The following is a 15,824-nucleotide window of genomic DNA, read 5'->3' as shown; positions in this document are numbered from 1 at the left end:
ATTACCACTACTAGGAAAAAGGCTACTAGCAGCGCGGGTAAAATGGCTACTAGCAGCGCGGGTACCCGCGCTACTAGTATCGCGCTACAGCTAATAGTTAGTACTAGCGTGGGTTAAACCCGCGCTACTACAAATTTTGTTAGTAGTAGCATGTGCCACCCACGCTACTACTGACGAAATAGTATTAGTGTGTCCATACTACCAACGCTACTAGTATCCTAAATACTAGTAGCAAGCAGTTTTTGTCCCACGCTGCTACTAACTTATTAGAAATTAAAAAAAAATCAATCAAATCCATTCTATCACACAATTGCCGTATCTACTATCACAGTTCCTCATTGTAGAGGCAACTCATATATAATTCATATCTTTTACATAAGTATAAGAGTGTAAACACAATGTTGTGTGTGTCAGCTACCTACGTAAGTGGTTCTTGCCATGCAAATTCAAAACTTTACCACTACTTCTAGACGTCAGAGACTGAGACAAGTTGTTATGGTCCAATCCAAAAATTGGCTCACTCGTCAATGCGTGGAGCCTTCCCGGCTTGATCTCGCGGCCTGCAACTGCGACGAAACACAACGGGCAGCCTCGACTAGCCACACTTGACCGATGGCAGCCGTCGCCTTGAGTTGTGACGTCGTCACGTCCCTCACCCTAGCCCTCAGCTCAAGCAGGCCCCGGTCGATGTGGAAAGCAGTAAAAGTGGAACATGGCTCAGCATTTGCATTGATAGGGACAGATATATAATTGGGGATCCACTAGGTAAATAAATAATTCTCATAAATCAAGAGCATTGTCTGCATTTAACATACTGTAAATAGTGTCTGACATCCTTGAGGAAAACCCAAACATTGCTACCTTCTTCGGGGCTCGAGCATGAACCGATGCGCTCTGCTCCTTGTACATACAGCTGTGCTGCACCGGTGTTTATGCATGGGGGTCAATGTTAAAGTAACACTGAATTTACTATGAGAGTGGATGGAATGCCTGAATTCACAATACTAACCTGATTGACCACCTGTTGCCGCACAAATCTATGGTGTTCAGGAGTTCGGTAAAATTGATGAGACAATGCCCGAAACTGGTTAAAAGGATGATCCAAAAAGAGATAAGTACTTGTAGAGCAGGTCTGTACTAATGATACTAAATATACTATTCTCAAAAAGTAAACAGAAAACTGAATCCGGTAGGTAGACCTGACAATTCCCGTCTCTGTTAACCTTGAGCTCAACCATATTTGCATCGTTTAATCAAGACAGTGACAGAAAATAGGATGGGCGAGCTCAAAATCTATATCAAAAACATTGTTTACAGATACTACTTCTTTGGCAGTAATGCAGAAACAAGTTAAGGAGGATGTTTCAGCTGTTTAGAAACAGGACCACCCTTGCAAAGCCAAAACTCTTTTCAGGTCCTTGGCCGAAAAAAATGTTGCTAGAAAAATTACTGGCTAGTTTGTACAAGTACGCGATAAGTTTCATTTCAGTAAACTAAACTTTAATAAAAGATCAATGCTGACAGAGAAAATTACAGAAGCGTCAGAAGTATGAGAAAATTATAGTGCCAACCATACCGGTTGACCTTTTGTAAGCATCATACATACGCTATGTATATGCAAAGAAGTCTAACTGGCAACTTAACTTCTCATACTTCTGTATATAACTGTAAGGACAGTTAAGTTACCAACACAAGCACGTGCAATCTTCAGCCATCAAACACTATCCCGGGCCAATCACGAGAAGAATATTTAACCTCGCCACCGGCGACAACCATCTGAGACGGTGTGCCATTACAAAACATCCACTTGCAGGCAGGTAGGCAGGAGGATAATCTTGTTTCAGATACTACGTTTGATGCATCGTGCAAGCAGTCACATGGTTTTCACCTAGACGAGGAAGAAAGTGTTTAATTTTTTAGTTTCGTCAGTCATGGCATTTGCTTTTTGCGTTCAACCATGCCATCCCGGTGCTGCCTGTAAATGTATTGAACCATTTGCAAGTTTTGTTTTGAGATACGTACCAATTATACATTCATACAGACTAGCACATCTCCAAAAACAGAGCAAACAAGTTGTAACAGAGGATGCAGAAACAGATTTGAATAGAGCGGGCAGCAAGTGAAGGGGAAGGGGAAGGAGTGGGTTCCTACATATTCCAACAGAGGCCGGGATGGGGTCTTGGAGACCGACGCTGCCATTGTTGTTGCCCGCCGCCGCGCTGAACCTGCTGACGCCGGAGGTCGACGCCGCCATGGATGGAAGGAGGGACGGATGGCAAGCAGCGGTGGTGGTGAGGTGGGAGACTCGCTTCGCCACTGCCAGTAGCCGCAGCATGAGGCGACCGGTCTTAGAGGAAGGTGGCACCACGTAGTTGCCCGTCGAGGCCGCCACGGCGAGCATCACCCTACCCCTCCTCTGCCGCTCCGGGGCCACGGCCACACACACGCGGCTACGGGCGCTGCCCTCCCCCGTCCCCTCCCTCCTCCCTCTTCCTCTTCCTAAAGTGTCTGCCTACACGCTGCAATCGGGGCGGATTCCCCATGGCAGACTCAAGCCGCGGCTTGATCCTGGCGGGTAGGACCTCCATGGAGGAGACGATGATGGCGACCATGGTGGTCGCAACCCAGGTCGACGATGGCGCGCCGATGCCGCCGTGGATCTGGTCTCGCCCGATCTGGGGCCTTCCCTCTTTCCCTTCGCTTGGGAGAGAAGGAGAAGGTTGGAGTTCGGCGCTGGAGGAAGAGGAGGCCGCCGGTGCTTGGGGGAGGAGGGGGGCCACCGCCGGCGTGGTTGGGTTAGAGGTGAGCGGCGCAGCAGCGGTGTGTTTGGGGAATCGGTGAAGAATGTGGAGTGTGTGTGCGGATTCGTGGGGCGGTGGCGAGGAGGGGAGCTCGATTTGGACGAGGAGATGGGGATTTCAGGTTGTTAAAAAACGCAGTACTTAGCAGTAAGCGTATGTGTATAAGCTTTTCCCTTGTAGTGTACGCTTGAAAACTTAAATACTCAAATTAAGTATTCTAATGCAAAAAAGGAAAATCAATAATGGAAAGAGTACCGTGGGGGTGGAGTGGGGATGGTAGGAGGAGAGACAAATGGATCTATCGCGATGTGAAATATATTGAACTACATGGTTACGTGTTTAAATAATCAAGGTGTGTGGTGGATAGAGGTGAAATGGGATTGCAAATTGAATGTTCCATTGACATGGGTGGAGTGGATTTTTACGGGGTGGGAAGGGGGATGAGCAGATATAATGGATAGAGGAGGAGGAAGAAGAACTGTGAAAAAAGTCAATAGTGTTGCATGACGGCCTAAAAGTATAACACGATTGGTGTTGAACCAACATAATATGTATGCCTTCGTGCAACGCATGTGAAATTAACTAGTGCCATGAAATAAAATCATCAAATGCCATATAATTCAGGGGAATGCTCAAAATTCTTCAAACATCAACCAGATAGAAAACTGATGATATTAGAGGCTCGTCCCATTGTCCGGTACCTGGATCAATTAAGTCATTAACTTTGGATACTAACACTTGTCCACATTGAGTGATTACCCTCCTGCCTGGACTACTAGGAATCCATGGGTCTGTCCATATATTAACACTCTGTCCATCACCAATTCGCCAGATGCATCCTCTTTTGAAGGTTTGGATCCCATCCCAAAGGCTTTGCCACGTAAAAGAAGGGCCCTCTTTAGGCCCTGCTTTAAGAACATTCCCATCCGAGTAGTACTTCGCCCGAAGGACTTGAGTGCACAATGAGTCCGAATAGGTGATCAATCTCCATGCTTGTTTAGATAACATGGCCAAATTAAATGAGTGTAAATCCCAGAATTCCATACCACCTTCATTTCTCGAGAAGCAAAGTTCCCACCAAGCCCACCAATGCATTTTCTTATCCTTGCCATCATCACCCCACCAGGATCCTGCAATAGTGTGTTCATAATTTCTTTGCACACACCTTTAGGTAATTTAAACACTCACATTGCATAGATTTTGATACACTGAGCAACAACCTCTATAAGGATCTCCTTTCCACCCAACAATGGTACAGCGAGCTGCTATACTAATGGTTTTTAACCCCTTTCCATGACAACATTTTAAACCGTCGCCTAGTGAGTGTGGGCGATAGGGGGGCTCCTTACCACATGACCCAGAAACCTTCAGGGAATAGATTACGAATGCATACGTTTTCCAGAACAAAGCGTGTGCGATGCCCGCACCTATCCCAAACGCTCAATCCTTGCTACTCGTTTGTGCTTGCATTACCATCGTAGTCGGACTTATGTGGTTTTATCTTATGCCAGGCGCAGGCCAGGCACATTCCAGGCACGAACCAAACTGGCTCTATGTTTACGATGTGCGCCTCATCCCAAACAGTATTGTAAAGCGTGTGTGATAAGGCGACAATCACACACATTTAGTTTTCTCGCACAGTTTGTGATATTGTTTGACATCACACACGCTTTGCAAACGATAATTGTGTGCATGGTTATACATGTTTCCTCTCTGTGAACCATGTCTGATTATGATGTATATCACACACGGTGTGCTTTATAGACTATGTGCGCCGTAATGACCTACAGAGCGTAATATCACCCTAATTTATTTGCTCCTATTTAAAATTGTACCAAATTTGAAATTTGAAAGTAGGCTATAGCTTTATTCATATCCATCAGGTTGAAACAACCAATGCATTATTCGATTCACAGGTACATATGTTCAAGAATTACATCAAAAAAAAGAATTACATAAGCACCAAATAAAGAATGATGAACTAGGTTTGTATACTTGTACTATTAAAGATGGTAAAGAAAGAGGCAAAAGACATTCTGGTTGCTGAACAAGGCGAAGTGGAATGCCCCTATTGTTCTCTCCTCCATGCATAAGGCACGCACGACTCTAGTCCAACCCCTTGTGATGGTCAGCCGCCAATCATGTAGTTTCAGAGGTAATCTCGAGTAAACTGCTTCGGGAACCACTTCAAAGGAAAAAAGATTCAGACATTGTCATCTAACACAACTCATTATGGCAGTAAAAAGAAGGCTACAGAGTTCTTACTTACCACATCCTACAGTTCACTGTTGTCTTGCATAAAGTGTAAACAAATAGTTCGATTGACATCTTTTGACCCATTTTAATAACAATCTTTATCAGTTTCCTCACTTGATGCTGATTCATGAATATCTCATTGCCCCATACATAGAAAGGGTCGAAGCGTGGATCTTTGGCGATGACAAATGTACCTAAAGGTACCAAGTTAATATTAGAAGCTAAACGACAATTGCACAATAATGTAGTACAACACTCCCTCCATCCCATTATATAAACCTTATAAGATGTATATCTAGATATCATCAGAACATTAAGGTAACACTCTTCCTTGTTGCTATGTAGCCTCGGATTGCATATTTAGTCATTCAGTGCAATGCATGTTGCTATGTAGCCTCAGATATGTTAAATATGGCCCTAGTTAACCTACTGATAAATGGGTTATAGATATGTTCAGTGAAATGTCCAATTCGACGATTAATCCCTTATCATCCCCTGGGTTATATGATACCAGCTACCGATATCCTGAACAGTGAGTATATATAAGCAATGCGATTAAACTAACCTCGATGGAAAACAACGGTGGTTCCCAATATTGTCCTGTGTGAGTACATCTAAAGGCATGTTAAGCACAACAGGCTAAAGATCAACCAAATATATACATGGTAGACAACATAATCTCCAAATGATAGCTTCAGTGTGCAGGTTTAAGCATGCTAGTTAAGCAAAACAAGAAGTGGAAATGTGTGTTAACAGCAACAGGCATAACATCTAAAAACAAGCAAATATAGTCATCAAAACTGGTACTGTGCAGGTCTAAAGTAAACTAGTAATTGTTTAGAAAATGGAAAGGCGTGTTAACTACAACATCCTTAACATCAACCAAATATCGGAATTCATAGTGGTATTGTTAAAAATGTTATTGATGAATTGAACTGCACGGCATATAGTTGCACATATAGACCATCACATTGTGAATAACTGAAATAAACAAGGCATAAGGCCAACTCTAGCCGATCCCCTAAAAGTTAACGAAGTAAAACCCTTAGTGAGTGTGTGTGTACTCCAGCAATTTTTGGCCGTTTCTAGTCGATCCCCTAAACTTAACATTGTAAACTTCAATTGGATCAAGTTCAAAGCAGGTTCAACCGAAGGTAGCATGCATTCAAACGTAAACATAGATAGTTTTGCATAATCGAACATAAAAAATAAATTTAAACTAAATAAACATCGTTCAGTCGAAGTGGAGGCCGAGCCAATCCTTCCTCGTCAGGTACGGTGTGCCACGAGCTGGGTCCGAGACGGTGTCGTCGTCAGGGTCGTTTGGGGAAGACACTCCTCCACTCATCCATGTCGATCTCCTCATCCTTGCCACCCACCTCGACGCCCTCCGCGTCGCTGTCCTCGCCGCCTTTGACCTCGTCATCGTAGGAGAGCAAGATAACCTCACCGCCATCCGCGCCGGCAAAGATTATCCGCTCCGCCTCCGCGAGCTCCAGGTGCTGCCGGTGGAGCTCTTGCATGTAGGCCTCATCGACGGCCTTGGCCTCGAGGTGCTACCTTACCTTGTGGTCCTCCCGCACCATAGCCGAGCTCACCACCACTCACTCCGGCGGGGCGAGGTCGACCGAACGTGTGTCTGATACGTCTTTATTGTATCTACTTTTCCTAATGCTTTTACTCTTGTTTTGGACTCTAATATAAATGTTTTGGGTGAAACTAACCCGAACTGACGTTGTTTTTAGCAGAACTACCATGGTTGTTGTTTTTCTGCAGAAATAAAAGTTTTCAGAATGGAACAAAACTTTTTGGAGAATTTTATGGAATAAAATAAACATATGGGAGCCAAGAACCACCGGAGGAGGGCCCTTGGGTGAGCACAACCCACTAGGGCACGCCCCCTCCTGGCATGCCCAAGTGGGTTGTGCCCACCTGGTGGCCCTGCTGACCCTATCTTCGATGCTATAAAATCCTATTTTCGAAGAAACAATGGGCGAGGAAGAATTATCGCGTTTCACGAGACAGAGTGATGTCTAGTACGCAACCTTCTTCTTGTAGACGTTGTTGGGCCCCCAAGTGCAGAGGTTTGTAGGACGGTAGCAAATTTCCCTCAAGTGGATGACCTAAGGTTTATCAATCCATGGGAGGCGTAGGATGAAGATGGTCTATCTCAAACAACCCTGCGACCAAATAGCAAAGAGTCTCTTGTGTCCCCAACACACCCGATACAATGGTAAATTGTATAGGTGCACTAGTTCGGCGAAGATATGGTGATACAAGTGCAATATGGATGGTAGATATAGGTTTTTGTAATGTGAAATTATAAAAACAGCAAGGTAACAAGCGATAAAAGTGAACAAATAAATCATGTTCCAACTTCATCACATAACGGTTCATCATATGTGCATGCTACGGGAATCACAAACTTTAACACAAGTATCTCTCAAATTCACAACTACTCACTAGCATGACTCTAATATCACCATCTTTATATCTCAAAACAATCATAAAGAATCAAACTTCTCATAGTATTTAATGCACTTTTTATGAAAGTTTTTATTATATCCTTCTTGGATGCCTATCATATTAGGACTAAATTTATAACCACCATGCTGTTTAAAAGACTCTCAAAATAATATAAGTGAAGCATGAGAGTTCATCAATTTCTATAAAAAAAAGCCACCGTCGTGCTCTAAAAAGATATAAGTGAAGCACTAGAGCAATATTGCCTAGCTCAAAAGATATAAGTGAAGCACATAGAGTATTCTAATAAATCATGATTCCTGCGTGTCTCTCTCAAAAGGTGTGTACAACAAGGATACTTTTGTCAAACTAAAAAGCAAAGACTCAAATAATACAAGATGCTCCAAGCAAAACACATATCATGTGGTGAATAAAAATATAGCCTCAAGTAAAGTTACCGATAGACAAAGACGAAAGAGGGGATACCTTCCGGGGCATCCCCAAGCTTAGGATCTTGGTTGTCCTTGAATATTACCTTGGGGTGCCTTGGGAATCCCCAAGATTAGGCTCTTGCCACTCCTTATTCCATAATCCATCAAATCCTTACCCAAAACTTGAAAACTTCACAACACAAAACTCAATAGAAAATCTTATAAGCTCTGTTAGTATAAGAAAATAAAATCACCACTTTTGGTACTGTTGTGAACTCATTCTAAATTCATATTGGTGTAATATCTACTGTATTCCAACTTCTCTATGGTTCATACCCTCCGATACTGCTCATAGATTCATCAAAATAAGCAGACAACACATAGACAATAGAATCTGTCAAAAACAGAACAGTCTGTAGTAATCTGTAACTCTCGAATACTTATGTAACTCTAAAAATTCTTAAATAAATTGGTGGACATGAGGAATTTGTCTATTAATCTTCTACAAAAATAATCAACTTAAAAGCACTCTTCTGTTAAAATGAAAATTATTCTCTTGAGCGCAAAGTTTCTGTTTTTTACAGCAAGATCGCATTAACTTTCACCCAAGTCTTCTCAAAGGTTCTACTTGGCACTTTATTGAAACGAAAGCTATAAAACATGATTACTACAGTAGCTTAATCATGTAAACACACAAAAAATAGTAAGAGTAAATATTGGGTTGTCTCCCAACAAGCGCTTTTATTTAATGCCTTTTAGCTAGGCATGATGATTTCAATGATGCTCACATGAATGATAAGAATTGAAACACAAAGAGAGCATCCTGAAGAATATGACTAGCACATTTAAGTCGAACCCACTTCCTATGCATAAGGATTTTGTAAGCAAACAACTTATGTTAACAATAATTAACTAGCATAGGAAGGCAAAGCAAGCATAACTTCAAGATTTTCAGCACATAGAGAGGAAACTTGATATTATTGCAACTCCTACAAGCGTATATTCCTCCCTCATAATGATTTTCAGTAGCATCATGAATGAATTCAACAATATAACTATCACATAAAGCATTCTTTTCATGATCCACAAGCATAGAATTTTTATTACTGTCCACATAAGCAAATTTGTTCTCATGAATAGAAGTGGGAGCAAACTCAGCAAAATAACTATCATGTGAGGCATAGTCCAATTGAAAATTAAAATCATGGTGACAAGTTTCATGGTTATAATTATTATTTATAGCATACATGTCATCACAATAATCATCATAGATAGCAACTTTGTTCTCATAATCATCCCTAAATAAAGTCATGACCTCTCCGTAACCACTTTCATCAACATAATCATCATAAATAGGAGGCATGCTATCATCATAATAAATTTACTCATCAAAACTTGGGGGACAAAAAATATCATCTTCATCAAACATAGCATCCCCAAGCTTGTGGCTTTGCATATCATTAGCATCATGGATATTCAAAGAATTCATACTAACAACATTGCAATCATGCTCATCATTCATAGATTTAGTGCCAAACAATCTAATGCATTCTTCTTCTAGCACTTGAGAAAAATTTTCATTTCCATCATTTTCACGATAGATATTGAAAAGATGAAGCGTATGAGGAACCCTCAATTCCATTTTTTGTAGTTTTCTTTTATAGACTAAATTAGTGATAAAACAAGAAACAAAAAGATTCAATTCCAAGATCTAAAGATATACTTTCAAGCACTAACCTCTCCGGCAATGGCACCAAAAAAGTGCTTGATGTCTACTACACAACCCTCTTCTTGTAGACGTTGTTGGGCCTCCAAGTGAAGAGGTTTGTAGGACAGTAGCAAATTTCCCTCAAGTGGATGACCTAAGGTTTATCAATCCATGGGAGGCGTAGGATGAAGATGGTCTCTCTCAAACAACAATGCAACCAAATAGCAAAGAGTCTCTTGTGTCCCCAACACACCCAATACAATGGTAAATTGTATAGGTGCACTAGTTCGGCGAAGAGATGGTGATACAAGTTCAATATGGATGGTAGATATAGGTTTTTGTAATTTGAAATTATAAAAACAACAAGGTAACAAGCGATAAAAGTGAGCGTAAACGGTATTGCAATGCTAGGAAACAAGGTCTAGGGTTCATAGTTTCACTAGTGCAAGCTCTCTCAACAATAATAAGATAATTGGATCGTATAACAATCCCTCAATGTGCAACAAAGAGTCACTCCAAAGTCACTAATAGAGGAGAACAAACGAACAGATTATTGTAGGGTACGAAACCACCTCAAAGTTATTCTTTCCGATCAATCCATTGGGCTATTCCTATAAGTGTCACAAATAGCCCTAGAGTTCGTAGTAAAATAACACCTTAAGACACAAATCAACCAAAACCCTAATGTCACCTAGATACTCCAATGTCACCACAAGTATCCGTGGGTATGATTATACGAGATGCATCACACAATCTCAGATTCATCTATTCAACCAACACAAAGAACTTCAAAGAGTGCCCCAAAGTATCTACCGGAGAGTCAAGACAAAAACGTGTGCCAACCCCTATGCATAGATTCCCAAGGTCACGAAACACGCAAGTTGATCACCAAAACATACATCAAGTGAATCAATAGAATACCCCATTGTCACCACGGGTATCCCACGCAAGACATACATCAAGTGTTCTCAAATCCTTAAAGACCCAATCCGATAAGATAACTTCAAAGGGAAAACTCAATCCATTACAAGAAAGTAGAGGGAGAGAAACATCATAAGATCCAACTATAATAGCAAAGCTCGCGGTACATCAAGATCGTGCCATATCAAGAACACGAGAGAGAGAGAGAGAGAGAGAGATCAAACACATAGCTACTGGTACATACCCTCGGCCTCGAGGGTGGACTACTACCGCCTCGTCATGGAGAGAACCGGGATGATGAAGATGGCCACCGATGATGGATCCCTCCACTGGCAGGGTGCTGGAACAGGGTCCCGATTGGTTTTTGGTGGCCATAGAGGCTTGCAGCAGCGGAACTCCCGATCTAGGTTTCTTCGGGGGTTTCTGTATTTATAGGAATTTTTGGCGTCGGTCTCACGTCAGGGGGGTCTTCGAGTCATCCACGAGGCAGGGGCGCGCCCAGGGGGTAGGGCGCGCCCTCCACCCTCGTGGATGGCTCGGGACTCTTTTGACCCAACTCTTTTACTCCGGGGGCTTCTTTTGGTCCATAAAAAATCATCAAAAATTGGCATGTCAATTGGACTCCATTTGGTATTCCTTTTCTCTAAAACTCAAAAACAAGGGGAAAAACACAAACTGGCACTAGGCTCTAGGTTAATAAGTTAGTACCAAAAATCATATAAAATAGCATATAAATGCATATAAAACATCCAAGATGGATAATATAATAGCATGGAACAATCAAAAATTATAGATACGTTGGAGACGTATCACAGAGCCGCTGCCGCCTCCTGTTCTTCATCAGGAGGCCAGATCTGGAGTCTGTTTGGGGCTTCGGAGATGGGGATCTTCGATCTTCGTCATCACCAACCCTTCTCCATCGCCAATTCCATGATGCTCTCCATCGGTAGTGAGTAGTTCCGTCGTAGGCTCGCTGGTCGGTGAGGGAGTTGGATGAGATTCGTCATGTAAATGAGTTAGTTTTGTTAGGGCTTGATCCCTAGTATCCATTATGTTCTGAGATTGGTGTTGCTATTACTTTGCCATGCTTAATACTTGTCACTTTGGGCCCGGGTGCCATGATTTTAGATCTGAACAGTTTATGCTATCACCATTATACCTATGTGATGGAAATATGCTCTAGAGGCAATAATAAAATGGTTATTGTTATATTTCCTAAATCATGATAAAGGTCTATTATTCATGCTAGAATTGTATTGATCAGAAACCTTAATACATGTGTGAACACATAAACAAACATAGTGTCCCTAGTAAGCCTCTACTAGACTAGCTCGTTGATCAACGATGGTTAAGGTTTCCTAACCATGGACATGAGTTGTCATTTGATAATGGGATCACATCATTAGGAGAATGATGTGATGGACAAGACCCATCCATTAGCTTAGGATAATGATCGTTCAGTTTATTGTTGTTGCTTTCTCCATGTCAAATATATATTCCTTCGACTATGATATTATGCAACTCCCGGATACCAAAGGAATGCCTTTTGTGCTATCAAACGTCACAACATAACTGGGTGATTATAAAGATGCTCTACTGGTATCTTTGGGTGTCTATTGAGTTGGCATAGATCAAGATTAGGATTTGTCACTCCGAGTATCGGAGAGGTATCTCTGGCCCTCTCGGCAATACACATCATATGCTTGCAAGCAAACAACTAAGGAGTTAGTCACGATGTGATGTATTATAGAACGAGTAAAGAGACTTGCTGGTAAAGAGATTGAACTAGGTATGAAGATATCGACGGTTGAATCTCGGGCAAGTAACATACCGATGGACAAAGGGAATTACGTATGTTGTCATAACGGTTTGACCGATAAAGATCTTCGTAGAATATGTAGGAGCCAATATGAGCATCCAGGTTCCTCTATTGTTTATTAACTAGAGAGGTGTCTCGGTCATGTCTACATAGGTCTCGAACCTATAGGGTCCGCACGCTTAACGTTCAATGACGATAGTATTATATGAGTTATGTGATTTGGTGACCGAATGTTGATCGGAGTCCCGGATGAGATCAAGGACATGACGAGGAGTCTCTAAATGGTCGAGAGATAAAGATTGATATATAGGACGATGGTATTCGGACACCGGAAGTATTTTGGAGGGTACCGGGTATATGTCGGGTCACCGGAAGGGGTTCTGGGCACCCCCGGGAGAAGATATGGGCCTTATGGGCCAAGAGGGGAAACACACCGGCCACAAGGGGCTGGTGCGCCCCCCATATGGGCCGAACCAGGAGGAGAGGAAAGAGGGGAAGAGAAAGGAAAAGCGGGGGGATTCGCCCCCCCTCCCTTTCTCCCCCTCCTCTTTCGTTCCCCCGCCGGCATATATGGCAGGGGGAGCGCGCGGCTTGGGAGGAGCCCAAGTAGGATTCGGTCCTACTTGGGGCGCCTCCTGGCCTCTCCCCTCCTCCTCCCACCTATATATATGTGGGGGGTGCCCCTAGCACACACCAGACAATTGCCTAGCCGTGTGCGGTGCCCCCCTCCACCGTTTACACCCACGGTCATATTTTCATAGTGCTTAGGTGTAGCGACCACGATCCCAATGGACCGAAGTCTCTGTGCTTAAGTGTCATCCCTGGATCGGTAATACTGACACACACAGTACTCGAGGAATTATAACAGAGTTCAATCACACACTTATTACATCGAGGTCCTCATAAAGAGTATGATTACACAAAATAATATGGTTGAAGGCCATCTAAACTAAATAATTGTGGAAGCTTCGAAGGTAAATGAGTCCATCAACTCCAACGGCATAGCTGAGTGCATGACAACGACCTATCGCACCTTATTCGTCGTCTGAGAAGTCTGCAACATGAGATGTTGCATCCGTATAGGTCAGCACATAGAATATGCTGGCAGAGTTACACTGTAAAGCAATGAATGCAAGAACTATATCTACATGCAATATTTGGCTGGTGGAGGCTCTAAGTTTATGATTTTTGCATAAAGCTAGTTTTTCCCTACAACAAAGGAATAAATTTATTTACTACTCCCAACTCCCAAGTTGTACCAATATTTGAGAAGGTTCCTCCAACTCAAAACCCAATTAAACAAGTATCATCATTAAAACCAATTCAATTAATTTAAGAGTGATGAGATCAACAATAATATCCAATTCCAGATACTCAAGATGTCCATAACCGGGGACACGGCTAACCATGATTAGTTTATACACTCTGCAGACGTTGCGCACTTTTCCCCGCAAGACTTGACCGCACACATGATCGGAAGATCGAGACATAATCTTTCAGAAGCATTAACTCTCTACTCCAGGCAGACCGGTACACCTACTTTCCCCTACATCTCCTAGTCCACCTCTTCGAGAGCTCATATAACTTACTCAACTATGCCAAAGCCCATAATGGCTTGTGGCTGCACACAGAAGTTTCCAGGCATGAAATATCATATGATCCCTTTGAGCCTGGGTGGCGAACCAAGGAAAAATCACACGGGTACTCCGAGATTTCCCAAACGGACAAACACTAGATTCTCCAGGTGCCCCAACCAATCCAACCAGATGTGTATTAAAGTTGCCACCTTAATGTTATCCAAGATTAATAACTCTCACAACTTCCATGTGTATCACGATCCAATCCTCGTCTATGAGCATGGCTAAGCAAAAAATGAACATAACGTATATTCCCGGGGTGATCAAAAGGTATTAGGTTCCTACCTCAAGTACTACAACCAAACCACATGTTCCCAATCCTACTCATGCAAATATTTGAGGGGCAAAACTAATGCATAGTAAAAACTAGGTATAGAAGTGTATGATCAAAGTGTAACTTACCTTGATGACGATATGCAAACTCTAGGGATTCGTAATAACAAGCTTTGCACTCCGGAAAATCTAGCATAGACAAACAGTAGCATACATAAGCAATCATTTAAACAAAACAAAGAGAAATCGAGAAAAAATCCAAATAAAACTTGAAACAATCAAACAACTAAACTAAATTTTCATGTGAACTAGGTCTTAACAGTAGGTACATATGATTAGCTACGATTTCCAAAAAGAATCAACTAAAATGGAGCTACGAAACTCAAGATATAAACGAAACAAGATCGAATACTAATTTGAACTAAACTTGAATTTCAAATTGTCAAAATCATGTTCAAGTTGGTTTACTGGAAAGAGGGGACCGTTACGAAGATTTAGGCATTGTTTCATCTAATTTGGATAAACAAGCAAAAAGTTAAGCTAGTTTTAAGATCAGGGGCTAAATCGCGAGAAAACTATTCGCGGATAGGTCCCTGGGCGAAAATAAACAGAAAAAGAAAAATCTATTGGATGAACATCCGCTAACAAAACCTAACGAACGAATTCATTCGTTAAAAAGAAACTAACGGTGAACGTTCGCTAACTAAAACTAAAAATAAAAAAACGATCTAACCTAACTAACAGAAAAGAACAGGAGAAAACCGATCGGTTTTTTACCGGTTTGGTGACGGCGGCAGATTGAGTCAATGGCGGCGTCGGGCGAGGTGGGGCGGCGGCTCCGGCGAGGCACGGCGTCGGTGGCGGGGCTCCGCGGCAGCGGCGGCGGTGCGACGACGGCAGGCGGCGGCGGTGGTGCAGCAGCAGCAGGCGGCAGCAGCGCGGCTCGGTGGCGGTGGATGCGGCGGGCGGCAGCGCGGCATGAGGAGAGGAGGGGGTCGGGGTCCCGGCCTTTAAAGAGGGTGGGGCGAGGCAGCGGCAGCGTCCAACTTGGGAAGGGGGTCGGGCGGCGCGGGGCGATCTCAGACTCCCTCCAGAGTCCGGCGGCGGCGGCGCTGGGCCTGGCCTGGCTTGGCTGGGCCGGCCCAGGAACTATTTTTTTAAACGATTCCGCGAAGAAAATCCTAATAAATAAAAATAAAAGTCCTAAAATTTCAGAAATAATTTTCACCGTCCCTACCTAATATTTGGGACAAAATGAACATTTTTTTATGCTAAATGCAATTTTTAAAAAATACATGTTTTTCACTAATTCAAATAAAATTGCAAATAATATATATATATATATATATATATATATATATATATATATATATATATATATATATACACACACTAGTACAAATGCCGTGCGTTGCACTAGGCGAAAAAATTTCGCAAATCCTACTCTGCATGCCACTACAAGCCACTTCTTGTATCCAATTCTGACAAATGTCAGAAATAATGTTTCCCTCATTC

General features: G+C 42.5%; 1 long non-coding RNA gene across 1 annotated transcript; it reads right to left on the bottom strand.

The window, feature by feature from the left end:
• Positions 1–318: 318 nt before the first annotated feature.
• Positions 319–2,915, bottom strand: LOC123136922 (uncharacterized). The gene is made up of 3 exons (XR_006467503.1): positions 2,152–2,915; positions 1,010–1,084; positions 319–918 (listed from the first exon to the last, which is right to left on the bottom strand). It is a non-coding gene; the product is annotated as an uncharacterized lncRNA (long non-coding RNA).
• Positions 2,916–15,824: the final 12,909 nt, after the last annotated feature.

The sequence above is a fragment of the Triticum aestivum genome, chromosome 6B (genome assembly GCF_018294505.1).
Source record: "Triticum aestivum cultivar Chinese Spring chromosome 6B, IWGSC CS RefSeq v2.1, whole genome shotgun sequence".
Taxonomy (NCBI): Eukaryota; Viridiplantae; Streptophyta; class Magnoliopsida; order Poales; family Poaceae; genus Triticum; species Triticum aestivum.
Note: the sequence above shows the minus strand (reverse complement) of the source record. Positions and strands in the feature narration are given on the sequence as shown.